Source organism: Malus sylvestris, chromosome 15, assembly GCF_916048215.2.
Source record: "Malus sylvestris chromosome 15, drMalSylv7.2, whole genome shotgun sequence".
NCBI lineage: Eukaryota > Viridiplantae > Streptophyta > Magnoliopsida > Rosales > Rosaceae > Malus > Malus sylvestris.
Genome location: NC_062274.1, coordinates 27,875,860 through 27,894,168, shown reverse-complemented (window position 1 = coordinate 27,894,168; position 18,309 = coordinate 27,875,860).

The window sequence follows — 18,309 nt, the reverse complement described above, 5'->3', positions numbered from 1 at the left end:
TCTATAAACCATTTATGTCTGGCCATCTGATTGTGGATGGTAACCCGAACTATAACAAAAAGAAGAGCCTTGCAAACAAAAGAATTCCTTCCAAAACTTGCTTAAGAAAACTGGGTCCTGATCACTTGTTATTGATTGAGGCATTCCATGTAATTTGAAGATATTGTCAATAAAGAACTGTGCTACCATGGATGCAGAATAGGGGTGACTTAAGACTGTAAAATGAGCATACTTAGAGAATCTATCAACCATTACCCAAATGATAGATTTACCTTTGCAAAGAGGAAGACTTACAATAAAGTACATAGAGATATCAGTCCAAACCCTAGTAGGAATAAGGAGAGGATGTAGAAATCCCGGAGGTGCCAAGGTCTCATATTTATTTTGTTGACAGGTAAGACAGCAAGCTACCAACTCCTTAATAAACTTCTTCATTCCCTCCTAGTAGAAGCATCTAGATATTCTTTTTTAAGTCTTCAAAAGCCCCTCGTGGCCCGCAGTGGGAGTAGCATGGTGCTCTGAGAGAAAAACTTCAACAGATTTACAGTCTGTCGCTTTTTTCCCTCCAAGTACTGGTAGGACTCAATACAATTCGACCCTTATACTTGAGAAGACCATTATCAACCTTGAATTTCAAATTAGGAATAGGTACATTATTATCCTCAGTAGCCCCAAGATTCTGAATCTTCGAAATAATCCATTGGTCTTTCTCTAAATCCTTACTAAGATCATCCATCCACTGAGAATATGGATATGAAATAGCTCGTAACTCTCCCTCATGTAAAGCATGCAATTGAGGATCACTAGTTGTCAATGGTGATCTAGATAAAGCATCAGTTGCCTAGTTGTTGCACCCTTGCTTGAACTGGATTTCATAGTCAAATCCTAGGAGTTTGGTCACCCATTTATGTTGAAATGGAGTGTGCTCAACCTTGAAGGAAATACTTCAAACTGTGATGATCAGTTTGAATAAAAAAGTGGTTGCCAACAAGACTGCCACTTGTGAACTGTATGAAGAATTGCCAACATTTCTCTCTCATATGCTGACAATGTTTGATTTCTTAGACATAGGGCCTTACTTGTAAAAGCAAGGCCTACCTTCTTGTTGGAGAACTGCACCAATGCCATGTCCTGAAGCATCTGTCTCAATGACAAATGGTTTGCTGAAATCTGGTAAGGCAAGCACCTATGGAGACAACATTGCATTCTTCAGGGTGAGAAAAGCCTCAGTAGCTTCTAGGGTCCACTTAAACCCATCCTTCTTAGTCAAAATAATCAATGGACTAATTATTTTCCTAAAGTGAGAGATAAACTTCCTGTAGTATCCAATTAAACCCAAAAATCCCCTTAGTTCCTTTATAGACTTAGGAACTAGCCATTGTGCTATTGAGTCCAACTTTGTGGGATCTGCAGAAACTTCATGTTTAGACACAATGTGGCCCAAATGCTCCACTTAAGACTTCCCAAAAGCACACTTTTGGATTGCTTAACAAATAAACAATGCTCCCTCAATGTACCAAAGATCACCCTGAGATGTTCTAAGCAATGTACTAAAAAATGGCCTAGGCGAAGCTAGGTGGTTTTTTTTTTTAATGCAATTAAAAAATAAAATAAAAAATCCTATCTAAGTCTAAGTGGTTTAAAATTGTGAACTTGTTGTACATTTGTCATCCTACAATACTCCTCACTATGGTTATATGGCATATATGCTTAATGTGTTTTTAAATTTTGGACTTGTTGGATACTCTTTTTGCATTTTATCATTTTTTTTATTATCATATCCATGGATTTCATACAAGTATAATTTTTTGTAAGTGTCAATATGCACTTATTTACAAGATATACAAGAATTTACCTAAATCCATCTAGGCCGCCTAGACGCCAACCTAGACCCCACCTAGCCGCTTAGGCTCTAGGCGTTTACCCACCGCCCGACTAGCGCCTAGCATTTTTTATAACCTTGGTTCTAAGTGCAACTGCCATGTGGAGCTATAGACCAAAATATCATCAAAGAAAACTAGAATAAATTTCCTCAAATGTGGTCTAAAAATCTGGCATTGAAAGGTTGTAGGAGCATTTGTTAAACCGAATGGCATCACCATGAATTCATAGTGCCCATCATGTGTTCTAAATGCAGTTTTTTCAATATCTTCTGGATGCATTCGAATCTGATGGTATCCAACCTTTAAATCCATTTTGGAGAAGTACTGTGAACCATGTAGCTCATCCAATAACTCATTAATTAGAGGTGTACGGAAATTATCCTTCACTGTGATGCAATTCAACCCTCTGTAATCCATGCACATACGCCGAGTACCCGCTTTTTCTTACAAGAATCACTGGAGATGAGTAAGGATTGTTGCTTACTCTTATGAACCCAGCTTCCAATAATTCTGCCACACACTTCTTGATTCCAGCCTTTCATATTGGACCATATCAATATGGTCTATTATTAGGGGGTTTACTCTTATGCAGCAAAGGAATTCTATAATCATGGCTTCTGTGGGGAGGTAAACATGTAGAGGGTGCAAAAAATGACTTCATATTCTTTCCAAATAGCATGTAACCGTTGTAATTGTGTGTCGGAAAGATCTTGAGAATTTTGATCCAACAGTTTTACATCTAACTACAACAATTCAGAATCCATTTGATACAAAACTACTCCAATTATTGTTTCTTGCTAGAGAAGTTTATGCATTTGTAATGCAAATATGTCTTAGATTTGATCAACACTAAAATCAGGGCTGTTAATACAAAAGGTTTAAGATCCTTTTGTGAATTGCATATAGAGCTTCTCAAAATCCCAAAGTATAAGCCCCAAGGTTCTAAGCCATTGCACTTCCAAAACAACATCACACCCACCCAAGGAAATTGCATATAAATGTGAGATACAATTGAATTCATGTATAGTAATTAGAACCCAAGCTAATGTGCCATAAATAGCCACTTTCCCACCATCAGCTATCTTAACATTGAAGACATGACCCTTTTCTAAGACCCCTTTCAATCTTACCAATCCTATATCGACAAAATTGTGAGAACTACCTTAATCAATCAAGATAGTCACATGACAATTCTTAATGTACCCAGGAACCTTCATAGTTTGAATTGTTGGTGGTGCAGGTGTACCAAACAATGCACAAGCGGTTATCTCTAGTTCTTCAATCTCTATATTCTCAGTATCATCCAACTCAGAATCTTGCACATCAATCAAAAAGTGTTGTTTTCTTTCACAAGTATGCCCCTTAACAAATTTATCTTTACAATGAAAGCATAAACCATTCTTCCTACAATGGTTGATCTCTTCAGGAGTTAAGCGCCTAATGTTAAAAGGTCTAGGACGATTATCACCCACCATAGTAGTGTTCAAGTTTTGTAAAGGGGATCCAAAATTAGATTGCAAATAAGGGGGTTTAGCTTTCACCTTAAGATTTGTGAGTTTGGCATCAATTTGATGAGCAAAAGCTGCAACATCAAGAACATTTTTGGGCTTCAATAACTTCACATCATGTCTCAATTCTGGCTTTAATCCCCCAATGAAACATAATTTGAGTAGTGCTGGACTAATGTCCCTCATTCTATTGGCTAATCTTCTGAAATCCAACACATAATCTTTAAGAGTTCCCAATTGTTTTAATTTGACTAGATTCTCCACGGAGTCTTCAAGCTCAGATGGGCTAAATTATTGACATAACACTGCTATGAAATCTTCCCAGTTCGGATAATTGCTTAAGCATCGAGCCCATTGAAACCATTGTAGAGCTTCGCCTTCCATATGAAATGAAGCTAATTTCACCTTCTTCGAATCTTCGATGTTGAAGAAATCGAAGTAGTGTTCAGCTTTGTATATCCATCTTAATGGATCATCACCTTCACTGAATATGGGAAAATCCAGTTTCAAAAACGGATGACAATTCTGCAGATTGTTATAGTAACCCATGTCCTAGCGATTAAAGTTGAAAGGCATGCGATCTTAACCCATATTCTTGCCAAGGGTAGCCTTTGAAGATTCACCCAAAGAACCACCATTGTCGCGCGCCATAAGTGACTGCAACTGCACCAAGATCCATTCTTGAGTCACTTTCATCTCCTCCTGCGAACTCTTGAATTCGTCGATACCAATGATAGGTTCCTTGCTCTACGTCTTCGTGATTGCACAGAGAGAGAATGACTAACATAATTCACTATTATTTCCATAACTGTCCAACTATAAAAAACAATGCTCTTCTTATAGTAACTACCCTCCAACACTCTATAACAACCTTTAACTAACTCATATCCACCATACACTTGTCACAAACTTATGATGCTATTAGAGTATCCTATCAAATTTCACCCTACCTCTGGCCACAGGCAAGCAAACTTGCCAGCTTGGAGCATCGAATTCGGGACCTCCCACATTGTTTTGTTTATTGGGGAGCCGTAGTATGTGCCCTTACCACTAGGCCACTAACTGTGGTTCTAACCCTCTTCAACTTACTCTTCAAATTTTATCTTTCACTTCAAAATAATAATAATTTAACTTCATCTTATCTTGTGGGCTTAAATTTCATTTTCAAAATCTTCAATAAACATCACTTTTAAATAAAATATACTGCGAAATGCAATTTGCTAATTTTTTATTTTGCTAATTAGGTAGCTACCTCATTTACAATTGTGTTTTTCTACACGGCATAACAAATATAATTCCATCTTTTTAGTCATCTTTTGCTTTCTTTTTCTTTTTCTTTTATACATGTAGATATACCTACTAAGTAAGTAATACTAATGCTTATACAAGGACTGCCATTGTGGGAATTTTGCATATTCAACACAAAACAACCATTGGTAAATACCTAGGTATTCATAATATTATGTCATGGAAAGACCCGATATATGAATGTGAGTTAATTAAAAGAGTTAAACAAAAGCTTGCTAGTTAGAAGGCTAATACCCTCTCTAATGCATGAAGATTGACCCTTGTTAAGTCAAATTGACTATTATGCCTAATCATATAATGTTGTGTTTCACATATCCTAATCGAGTAACTGAAAAGATAAATAAAGAGTGCATGGATTTTTTTCTGGGAGAGAGACAAGAAATTAAAGCCTAATGCTTGAAAGAAAGTTTGCACCTCAAAGGAGCATGGAGGGCTTGGTATTAGGGGATTTTATCATTTTAATAATGCGTGCCTAGCCAAACTAGGTTGGAAAGTATTGACTAATGAGAATAATTGGTGGGTTCAGTTTGTCAAAAGGAAATACTTAGGGAGAGATAATATCTTGAGTTGTAAAGTTAAACAAAAACATTATTTAGCTTGGAAAGGCATTCTTAAGCCTAGGGATGTTATTTACAAAGGTATGAGGTGGATTGTGGGTAATGGTAAGAATATTCTATTCTGGATCCATCATTGAGTTTTTCCTTATCCATTGTTCCATCTTATCCCAGAGAGTCAACAGAAAAATTTGAATTGGGAAGCTAGAGTTAGTAATTTCATTGTTAATAATGGTTGGGATGGAATTCGTCTTTCTCAAGTCCTGGATTTCGACATTGCTAGGAAGATACGTATTATCCCTTTTCCTGTTCAAAATAAAAGTGATTATTTTATTTGGGGGCCTTTGGCTAATAGTGAATACTCAATTGAGTTGGCAACTTGGATCCAAAACCATAATCATCAGGATGTCAATAGATATAAGTTACAGAAGAATTTGTAGAAGTTGATCATGATGAGCAATTCAGTAGCATCACTGGCGATGGTCTCATTGTCTCCATCCATTGTTTCCATCACAAGGCAAAACAAAACTAGTCCTTGTATTTTAGCAGCAGCTTTGTGGTTTCTCAATCTTGACCACACTATATCAGGATTTTTTAATCCCAATTCTTTTCTTGATCTCTTGTTTGCCGACTTCTCATTGAACTGATCTTAGGTGGGGTTGAATCTAACATTGAATAATTCCTCTTGTTTCCACACCTGGGATTCTTCCTAAACGGTAAAAAACTACCTTTCAAGCAGCTAATTTATGATTGGAACTACTACTTTTGTGTCCCAACTGTTTTACCCAAAATTGACTTTTACCTAGGATCGTAAGGAAAGTCTTCATGATTTACCTATGTAGTAAAACGAGCCTTGTCTTTGTTTTCCATTGTTCCTGTAAAGTGACATGAGCTTTCACTTTTAACATTTTAGTAAAGGACTCATCTCTTCATAGGAATCAAGAATCTTTTTTGCTTCCCATGCTCTTTTATTCTCCTCACACTTTTGAATATGTTTCTCCACTTAAGCTACGCCTTGTTCAATCGGCTGAACTGAACCAAAGTGGAATATTGAAACATCATTTGAACTTCGCAATTGTTAGCCTTTAGTCCCACCAGGCATGTCAAAATGTTGCCTTTAGAAATTACAAAGCCTATGTGGCGCACAGGCCAAGTAACTATTTTTTAGCTAACTACGTCCTTCTATGAATGGTTATTGATGCAGGTGTGCCAATTTGCTACAAAGCTTGGTAGAGTGAATGAGATGAATGTGGTGGTGTGATGATGAAATGTTTTACTAACTTCTTCATCGAGCAACTTTGTCCGAAGAAGGAACACTCTCCGCCTAAGTTTTTGCTAACCTGAAGACAATGTTATGTCTTTTGCTATGAAGTTCAATAATGGTTCGACTTTCAATGTGTCGAACACTATGTAATCTGATAACACCTCACTTAGCTGAAAAAGCTAATAAAGTGACCTCGTTCAACGAGAGAATCAAAGACACTTTTCCGGCAGAGACTTAGATAAGTAATTGTGGGACCATTTTTTTTTCAAGGTCGGAATAAGTGGGTTGGAATACAGTTACCTCAGAAGTTCGATCATGGACTCAATAGCTCCAAGCAGAGCTGGATCATCGATCTTGTTCCGGAGCAGTTGACGAAGTCTAACTGGCTTTACTAAAATTGACCATGCTTATTCCTCAAGACACATAAACCTCATCCAGCACAGATCAGCCAAGTTTCCTATATTTTTGGAGTTCCAACAATCTAGGAATTGACGTGCGCTGCAAGTAATCACACTCCTAAGAGGATGCAATATCTACTCCTATGTACCCTTTAGGATTCTCCTGACTTAACACAGAATTTTATCTTTAAAATGTCTCTATCCTGACTAGTATAAATACACCTTTCTATGGTTTGTCTCTGGTAATGCAATCATCTTACTTTAATTCTCTTGATCATCACTTGATTCTTATACTTGCTTACTAACTTGATCGTTGGAAAGCTTTTGGCCGGCACACCTGCCTTGGTCGTAGGCTTGGTCATGAGTTTTTGCTATTTTATAGGTTACTTGAATTTGTGCCTCCATCATCTACAACGGTGTGCAAATTCGATTCCAACAGTAACTAGCTGAAATAGAAGTAGTGATGTTTAACGAAATTGAAGGTACTCATTGATCGACTGATTATAGGACTCCAGTGATGTTTAACCAAACTAAATATGGCGTTGGTTTGTCAACAATGTTCAATCGAACTGAATGTGCTGATGAAGGTTAGTGAAGTGGTGAGTTATTTTCTCAAGATTTAAGAAGGTTTCGTGGCCCTTTGTTTGTGTGTTGAGTTGAAAGCCCTCTTTATGTTGCAAAGTCACTTCTATTTATAGGGATAAGGTACACCTTGAATGATAAGTTATAGAAGAAATTTCAATTGCAACATGCCTCTTAAAACTTTATCCTACACAAATGTTTGCACGGTGCTAAGCAAATCACCTGATTTTGACATTGGACACTTCAAATACTTGTAGCCATGGTGTCCCATCCAATGACTCTATAGTCGTAGTACTTGACAATATCCAAGCTTTATTTGAATAATTTTAATTGCACTAGAGAATACCATTCTCAGCACGTAGGCTGACCTCTTCATGTCAACCACATGTTAATTATGTTCTGTGTTAAGAATGAATCCTACATTGATGAGAGGAAAGACCTTGCATGAACGTATAAGTAAGTTGGGCTATTCTCCATATATGGTCAATTGGTTTTATGGTGGAACCTTAACTTTCTTCATGATGTCAAAGCATGTTGGCCCACGTGTGAAGCCTAACGGCCACACGTGCTCCACGTCACCCAATTACTATTGTGCACATGTTTGGCTTGAAAATTCACCACACGTAAGGGGTGTGTGAGAATGTGAAGGTAAAAGAGTCCTACATTGGTGAAAGTAGGAACCTTGCAAGTGCTTATAAAAAGTTAGGCTACTCCTCATATTGCCAACTGGTTTTATGAGGAAACCTCAACTTTTCATGGTATCAGAGTCAGGTTGTCTCATATGTGAAGCCAAACAGCCACACACGCTCCACGTCACCCCGTTGTATTGACCACATGTTAGGCTTGAAAATTCGCCACACGTGAGGAGGAGTGTTAAGAATGAATCCCACATTGATGAAATGATAGATCTTCCATGGGCTTATAAGTAAGCTGAGCTATTCCCCATATTTTCAATTGGTTTTTGGTGAAACCTCAATTTTCTTCATTCTGATCGTCACCAATAACATCTCACCAATCAATTCATGCTAATCCCAATTATTTGGTGTTTAACAAACACAACCCTTATCGAAAGGATAACCTGCATGTCTTCTGTATGGAATGCAAATAAAATCCTCGTCCAACTTTTGCAATATTATTCCAAACCAAACTGATTAATTGATAATTAACTTTAATGGAATCCAACGACACCACAACTCTGATAGCTCCAAAGATATTCTCAAAATATTTGCAACGATAATTCAACTGTAATGTCAAGAAACATCTCTTTGTTTTTATAGTTATCGCCAAAGCACATAAGCGTGAAGAATATTTTTGGAGCTTGATAATCTGAGTACACACACACACATATATATATATATATAGATTTTGAAGTCTTCGTACAATGAGTTTACGCTTTTGTAAGAAATGCCAAAAATATAATGGACAATTACAAATCATAAATGTACACTTTCTTCATCACCAGAACGTTTGAACTGCGCGTGCCTTATGAATTGAGAATTGGAATAATTAATGGGGAGAAATATACAAACTGGCCGGAAGGAAAATGACACCCCCCAAGCAATCGATCCTCACGAAATCAAAATTTCTGGAGTTTTTTGCTTAATTCAATCTCTTTTCTACCAGCGAACGTATATATTCATTTGCACTTTAGAACCAGAAATAAGAATTTGCACACTGCATGGCGTTTGTACAATACACGGCAAAGCTCCATTATTACATACACACGTATATCTTTTGCCCTAATTAACCATTTTTATTGTATATTTGTTTATTGCATTTCATGATCCTGTCATGGATACAAATTATACAATACAAATACGTCAGAATTAATATTTCTCACATATCACTGACGCTATTGGGATTTCAATGGCACTTCTTTCCTCCTGGCTTCCATTACCATTAAGAGGAAGGTAAACAGAATCATCAGCAGGGTCGTATTTGGTATCCATATTGTTGGAATTTTTTTTTCTAATATCCTTGGCCCACAAGAAAACCATAAACAATAAAAAATGTCGTACCCAGTGCACAAGGCTCCCGCTTTACCTCTCCCAGACCCTGCGTAAAGCGGGAGCCTTGTGCACTGGGTACGACCTTTTTTATTGTTTATGGTTTTCTTGTGGGCCAAGGATATTAGAGTTTCTTAACTGTTAAGGATTAAGGTTTTTCTTTAGTTTTCATTATATATAGTAGTGCTTGTATTAGTTAATTTCAATAAGTGATTCAAAATGTAGTCTCTTTGGTTCATGTAGCCTTCTTGGCAATTCCATTTGATATTTATATTCAGTTAGTTAATTAGTTTGTTGTGTACTCTGATATTCAACTTGGTATCAGAGCAAATTCGATTCTTCGGGGTTGATCTATTATCAGTGGTATCAATTTGTTTTTTAGTCGCCCGATATCAGTTCGGTTCTAGTTTGTTTTGTCTTTGTACTTAGATTAGGGTTTTGTCGTTGAAAAAAAACACAAAAATTGAACTCGTTGTTGCACCAAGCTATCGGAGCCTTAATCCATTGTTTAGTGATGTATGATCCCATGGTTTCGAACTGCCGCTGCCTCGTTTACTTGACCGAATCATCCCAGCTGCATCATCCCGTCCTGAACCTCGCTTGCTTGAACCACCGCGCCACCATCTTCTCGAACCACCTACATTCATTATCTTCTACATCTACCACCGCTGCTACTCGACATCCACGAACCCATCACTTGTTTGACGAAGCCCAAACCCGAGAACCACAAACTCGGATCTAGTTCGTCTTCGCCTTGCACTTTGCCGCAGTCTTGTACTCATACCACACCTCCAGACCACTTGATCCATGACATGCACCATCTACACCGTGGTTGAAGGAAGTCCTTGGGAAAAAAAGAAGAAAGGTTTTTTGCGTGATTGAAGGAAGCCCCCAGAATAAAGGGCAAAAGTAAGAAAAATGATGGTTGGTTTTGACATGAGGCCAACGCGGGCCTACTGTGTTGGGCCGAGTCTGCATTTGTTGGTTGAAGCCTACACTCTTGTATTGGAAAGTCTATTGTTCTTGCCTACCACAACGATCGTTTGAGTGCTTGAACTGATGATCACTTGAGTGACATTGTGTGCATGTTAATAAATTGGAGTGCCTGATGTTTTTTGTTGCTGATGGGGTATGGGAATCCGTTCGTTTAGTGATGGAGAGCATTCATATGCTTTTTATTCATGCTCCTGTGTTGAATTTGCTGTTGGAATCTGCTGTTGAGTGATGATTGGTTGAATGGAAATTGCTTTCTAGTTTGCTAGTATTGATTGTTCGCTGGCTTGAATTGTTGAAGTGCTCGTTGCTCGCTTGTCTTGCCTTGTCCGTTGCACAGAACTTATCTTGTCGTGTTCGTCTAACAGAGCTTGCCTTGTAGTGTCCGATCTAACTGAGTTTGCCTTGTCGTGTCCGCCTAATGGAGCTTGCATCCGCATCTGCTTGTTGGCAAACTTATGACGTGTATCGCCATGAGTTTGACGGAGGGTGTTGAAAAATTAATTATTATTTTATTATTGTTTATGGTTTTCTTGTGGGCCAAGGATATTAGAGTTTCTTGTCCGTTAAGGATTAGGGTTTTGCTTTAGTTTTTACTATATATAGTAGTGCTTGTATTAGTAAATTTCAATAAGTCAGTCAAGATGTAGTCTCTTCTGTTCATGTAGCCTTCTTGGCAATTCCATTTACTAAAGTTTTATATTCAATTAGTTTGCTTGTTTGTTGTGTACTCTGATATTCAACTAATATGAATGCACGAGAAGTGCTGCAGAGACGCAAAAAAAGCTGCTGCCATGTTGTTAAGCAGCCATCCAGCCAATCCGTCGAGCTTTTTTGTAGATGGGAACGCCACAGGAGCTTATGTTGGCTGATGTTGTTAGGCTTTTGGGGTCGTCCACGTTGTGGTCTGGAGTCTCTGGACAGGCTTTGAAACGGCACAAGCCGGTGCAGCTCTTGGAATTGGTTGTTGGATCCATTGTTTAAGCTAAAATGAAGAGGATGGTACCAACCCACATGCTCATAGCTATAGAGGAACTAGAGCCCCCACCGCCACGCTTGCAGAATCAAAACCTGTTCCACAAGATCCTGTATACACTATACGTCCTCCTTGCACTATTATGCCTGAATAGTTGTTGTGATGGAATATTCATGCCTCTTAAAATTGCACTGGTAACAGCAAGTGGACCTAGCTACAGTCAGACGTGGCTGTCAAAACGGGAATAAAAGGGCAGATGAGAATCAGGAAAAGGATGGCTTTATATTGGAGCAACTTCAAGAATTTACGCTGGAATTTTAACTTTAACACTTGGGGGTTTAGAAGCCATACTTTGCCTACAAATTAATTTAAGAATCAAAGCAGCAGTAACAAGTAATCCTAGGGCTCTTACGCAAACGGTGTTGTCAGATAACCTTTCCAAGATAGAAATATGTTTTCTTCTTCCACAAGGCTTTCACCTCAGCTATTTTCCGCCGCCGCAGACCTGCTGGTGAAGTTGCTTCTGGGCTACGACCTCAGCCAACTCGTCTGGCCCTATGGTATACTTGTTGAAGATATTTGTTGGAGGACCCGAAGTATCATAGTCTACAGATGGTCCAGTTACCTCTATGCCTTTTTATCCGACAAGCCCAAACCAATAATACCCACACAATAAACACATGGGAATTATGGTCGGCTCGATAATTTCTACGTCCATGAAAGGAAAAAAGTTAGATTCCCCATTAGAAAAGGAGTTGCAAACTCTCAAAAAAGAGTTGCAACACCCACTGCTGTGCTATATATATAAAAGAAGAATTTTGAGAAATTTGAAAAATATGTCTTTTTTAGAGGCCCAAAAGGACTTGATATTTTTTTGTAATACTTCAAATAGTTCATAATTTATTTATCTGGAAATAAGATCTGTAGATAATCTTTATAAGTTTTTTATCTCATAAAAAAAAAAATATCTCTGAACGACTAATACTCATTCTTTTACGGCTTAAGTCTTGAATTTTGTTACAGCGTTAGATTGATTTCGGTTGACCTTTAACTCATCAACCTAACTTGCTCCACTTGAATCTTGCACCTGCATAATATAGCAGTTGTGGGGTTCATAAAAAATGACCTCAGTAGGAAGTAAAACCACTCAATATAAGTCATACAAAATTTTGTGAATTTTCCAATGTTGGATTCTCATGCTCTCCAACACACCCGTTCAAATGTGACCATTAAATGGTGAGCCACATGTGCAACCAACTCTACATCGTCCTTCCAAGTGCATAAGCAATGCATGGTAGTAAACCCAGTATTTAGGAAAAGTAAGATAAACTCGATTTGAGCCTAATCAATCAAGTCGCTTTGATACTATATCAAAATTTCAAAGAGACGAGTTAGCGGCCAATTACTATTCTCACCAATACTTTCCTTATTTTACCGAATTTCTATCTTACGACATGTACTACACGGCAAGTGTCAAGAATTCATCATAGAATGACTTAGTATAATTAAGCGGAATTACTCAATAAGTCATATATTCAATTTTATCAGTCCTCCGATATGTAATTATTGTATGGGTAAATTACATAATAGCCCCTCAGATTTGAGGTCTATTACAACCCCATACAACATCTTTAAAACATTTCACTTTCATACCTCACGTACTATTTTATTTCAAAATAATACCTCCGTTACATTTTTCATCCATTGATCCGTTAAGCGCTGAAAAGGCTGCCACATTTGTGCCACGTGGCTGCCAAATGTGTGCCACATGTCAAAAATAATAATTTTTAATTTTTTTAAAAAAAACCTAAATCTTCAACCAAAAAAAATATTTTTTTTTATTTTTGTTTTATAAAAAACCTAAATCTTTAACCAAAAAAAAAAAAAAACCAACCTAGAAAACTCAGATCCCATCACCCTATCCCTTCCCCCCACCCGCGGAAACCCATCCCCTTCATCATCTTCCCCATCCGTCATCCCTCCCTACAATCCAAACCCAAAACCACTCCCACCCATCCTCCACATCCTCCTCCACAACCATCCTCCACCTTCTCCATGCACCCATCTTCCCATCGCCCCCCCCCCTCCCCAACCGAAGCCCAACCAACAACCCAAAAAAAAAAAAAAAAACCATCTTCATCTTCCCCGACCCCCCTTCCCTGCAACCCACCCCTTTCTTCTCCCTCTTGTCCATCCTAAGCAAACCCAACTCCATCCAGAACACCACCAACCAAGCATCGAAAAATTTCAAAATTTGAATACATACCTCGTTGTTGGAGCCGGCCGAGGCCACTCGGCGATGCGTTGGGTCCGTGTTTGTTTTAGGGCGGGCGGGTGAAGGTTCCGGATCTAGGTTTGTTGGGGTGGAAGTTTTATGGGTTTGGTTTCATCGGGGGGGGGGGGACTTTTCTGGATTTGGTTTTGTGGGGGGGGGGGGGAGGAGCTTTTCTGGGTTTGGTTTTGTTGGGGGGGGCTTCTGCAAATGTTTGGTTGTGCCGGGGAGGGGGGGGAAGGTTTGTGCGTTTGCTGGGTACGGGGCACGTGACACACATTCGGTAGCCACATGGCACAAATGTGGCAGCCACGTCAGCGCTTAACGGATCAATTGATGGAAAATGTAACGAAGGTATTATTTTGAAATAAAATAGTACGTGAGGTATGAAAGTAAAATGTTTTAAAGATGTTGTATGAAGTTGTAATAGACCTCAAACCTAAAGAACTACTATGTAATTTACCTTTATTGTATTTAACAATATAACAATAGGAAATGGTGTAGAAAAAATTTCGAGACAGTTAATTGTTAATGAACATTTTTGTGGCTAATGAAGAAGAAACGAAAGCTTTCAAGGTACGTCTGTAAAGAATGTCGTCTAAACATTACATACCAACTCATTTTGTTACTTTTTGGCTCTTGAAATTGCCATCTCACTATCAAAAAAAAAAATTATTTGTTCGACAAAATTTGACCCGACAAACCACATTTTGTCGGATAAAGTCCCTTTATTTGATGAAAATTTATGTTGGTTGAGCACTGGTCAACATTTAAGATTTTGCCGATGGCTTTGCATGATGAAAATCTTTCGCAGGCCAAAAGCACCTCCGTTCGATAACATTTTGGCATCAAGGGAAACAAATGGCACGTATTGTGTAACTATTTGCGTGACAAAGCATCCAGGTTCCGTTGGGCAAAGCCGTAAATCCATGTTCTAAGTTTAGGGTTTAGGCTTAGGGTTTTTATTTCGTTGGGTCAAGTGGAAGTATTTGTCAGATAAAGTGAGAGACATAATTGGCATATTTAATTTCTTCGATGATTTTCACAGTCTGCAGAATTAATTTCAACAATTCAACCTTCAAACTTATTTGTATATACTCCAAGATCACTTTATGCCAAAAATCTCCAAAATCAAACTTTTGAGGATTACGTAACGGAATGAAATCCTTCAATGGTTAGAAATGAAAATCACGATTTAATGGTCATTTTAGCTTTGATTTTTATGATTTTTTAGAACTACACTCTTCGATACTAGTAGATACAATGAACAAACACAATCATCAATTTAAAATATTTACACTAGTTGATATATACCACAAAAGCTTACATTCTACTTAATGGAAATATAGGATAAACTCTAAGTTTTGTTGAATCTATTGTTTTGACGGAACTAGTTTCAACACACATGACGAAATCCTCGATGGCTACAAACGAAAAATCATGATTTAACAGTTATTTTAGCTCTGATTTTGATGATCTTTTACAAATACACTCCTCAACCCTAATTGAACGCAAAGAACGAACCCAATCATCAATTTAAAGTATATACACTAGTGGATACCACAAAAGCTTATGTTCTTCTTAATGGAAGTATAGAATAAACTCTAATTGTTAGTTGAATTGTTTTGATGGGATATGCGTTCTACGAAACTAGTTCAACGATCCAACCATTAAACTTGTTTATTTATACTCTGAGAGCACAAAAACTTTCAACTGATACAAATGAAAAATCACGATTTAATGGTCATTTTAGCTCCAATCTTGATGATTTTTTTTACAACTACACTACTGACCCTAGAAGAGTACAATGAAGGAATCGGATCATCAATTTAAAACATTTACACTAATGGATACCACAAAAACATATGTAATGGATGTATAGAAGAAACTCTAATTGTTTGTTGAATCTATTATTTTGACGGGATACGTATTCTATAGAACTAGATTTGACGATCCAATTGTTAAACTTGTTTGTACATACTCTGAGATCACATACACCAAAATTCATAAAAAAGCAAATGTTTGGAGATTAGGGAACATGACCAAATCCTTCAATGGTTACAAACGAAAATCACGATTTAACGACTATATAACCTTTGATTTTGATGATTTTTTTAAATGACGATAATTGAACCTAATCACCAAATTTGATGATCTTTTAACCGTTTGAAATTAAATTGACAAAAAATAAATTTTTTGACTTTGCCCAACGAGTAAGGTGCAAATCGTCGGGCAAACATATAAAGATTTGTCTGGCACAACACTTCTAAATTCGTAGGGCAAACCTAAAATTCCCCCCCAAATTTTTGCCAAAAATCATATTTGCCACCATAATAAAAGGTTGCCCGACAAAACATTCCAAAATTTCGTCCGGCAAACTTTATTTCCCACCAATTTTTGGTCAAAATTAAACTACTTCAGTCAACCTTTGGCCGGTGAACCTTCTGAGTTTGCCCGACAAAATTTTAGGGTTTTGAATACATGGCAGTATTTTTAAAACTTTTTCGACGAACCCTTCTGTCAGGCAAAGGTTTAAAATGTTATAACACCAAGAGCCTCCTCATGCCGCTTTGCAACTGAAATTCTCTCTCTCTCTCTCTCTCTCTCTCTCTCTCTCTCTCTCTCTCTCTCTCTCTCTAATCTTTCTCTACTCTCTCTGTCTCTGCTCAAGGTCGACCCTAAAATTTTAGGGACCCTATGCGAAAGCAAATCGAAAATCCTAAATAATCCTAAAACTGTAATTTTCTTTTAGTTGTATTTATATAAATTCCAACAAGACAAAGAATCTTATAAAAACAACTGGTAGTGTGGTGCATTAGTGTTTTTCATTGATTTTAAAGGGACCATAGTTCGAACTTTTGTGTCATTCTTTTTTTGAAAATTCAAGCATTTAATTACAAAAGAATTCAAACCAAAAAATAAAAAATAAAGAAACCAAAGGTGGGATTCGGACCCACTTCTAAGTGATGATATAAAGTAGCACAAAGACCACTATCGCTCAAAACTCATTTTTGTAAGTTAGCTACACATTTAAATATTATACATATATAATTGCTAAAATGAAAAATTTGCAGCCCTGTCCGATGGCACCACTTACACACCCTCAAGGCCGGCTATGTTTCTCATCTCTCATCAAGGTATGTACAAATTTAAACTTTTTAAATTTTGTATAACTTTTGAAATATTTTGTTACTCGGTTAGGGTAAAATTTGTTGTTGTGATGGGGGGTTGAGGGGGGGATGGGGAAGAGGGGGGAGGGGGTGGGGAAGAATAGGGTGGGTGGGTGTGAATATTGTGATTTGTGAATATTGTGGATATTATGATTTTTGTATTGTAATTCTAGCCACTCAATGTGGATGGCCACTCATCTCACTAAGCTTTGTCTACAACTAGCTTTACCTATAAAACAAAGGAGCAAATGAAGAAAAAGAGATATATAGAGATACAGAGGAAATGAAGTAAGGAAGAAAGAAAGAAAGAAAAGAAGAGAGAGAAGAGGAAGAATAGAAAAAAGAGAGATACAAAAGAAAGTACCAGTGAGCTGGGCTAGAGAGAAGAGAGAAGAGAGAAGAGAGAAAAGAGTAAGAGTTATCTTTGTACTCCTGCTATTTTACATAATGAGAGAAAGTAATGTTGTTGCCCCGAGGACTAGGCACACTTGCCGAACCTCGTAAATATAATGTGCCATTTACTTTATATTCCACAACACACATACCACCGATTTTACAACATGTTATCAACACGAGAAGCCCTCGTGTCGGTGAAAAACACAACACCATAAATCCGGTAAAGCACTACCTACCTCTCAACTTTGTCAGCTAGAATCTCATATATAAGAAAATTCTTATATTTTATTCTCATATCTCTGTACGACTAATTTTCTTAAATCAAGTATATATCTTGTTTCATGACTGTATATCATTATTTGGAAAAGTAAAAACGGTACAGACTTTAAATTCGTAGAAAATCCGACAGTCATGTTACAAACTCTAAAACTCCAACTTCCTGTGCTCAAACATGAACACTTCCTTCATGAAAGTTATTACTTATCCCCACTCCTATAACATGCAAAATTCCAAAAAGATCCAACAGTGAAATCATTCCAAATCTTTAAAATACTACCATAAATCAAATCCCGCGAAAAACTGGATAGTCATCTTATGAGTGCCAAAACTTCATTTTCAGTAGATCAAATCGAAACTGTTTCTTCACGAAAGCTATTTGGTATCTCTTATCCATATCATACTATAATTTGAGTTAGATATAATGGTTTGATCTTCTCATAAGTTGCAGGCATTACATTTGAGTCCAAAACTTATAGGAACCATTTTGACTTTTTTGAAACTTATTGGAAGAAGGGCACCAACTGGACTTAATGGTTACTATTACCTCCTGAGCAACTAGTAGGACTTGGAGATGTGAAATGAAAACAAAATAAAAATGATATGAAACAAAAGAAAGTGGCGGACAAAGAAAAAAAAACAAAAGATGGAGACTTAATCATTGCCTTTTTTGTTTTGGCATATTTATATGAATGGTGTTGGTTTAAAGCTCTGTCACAAGTT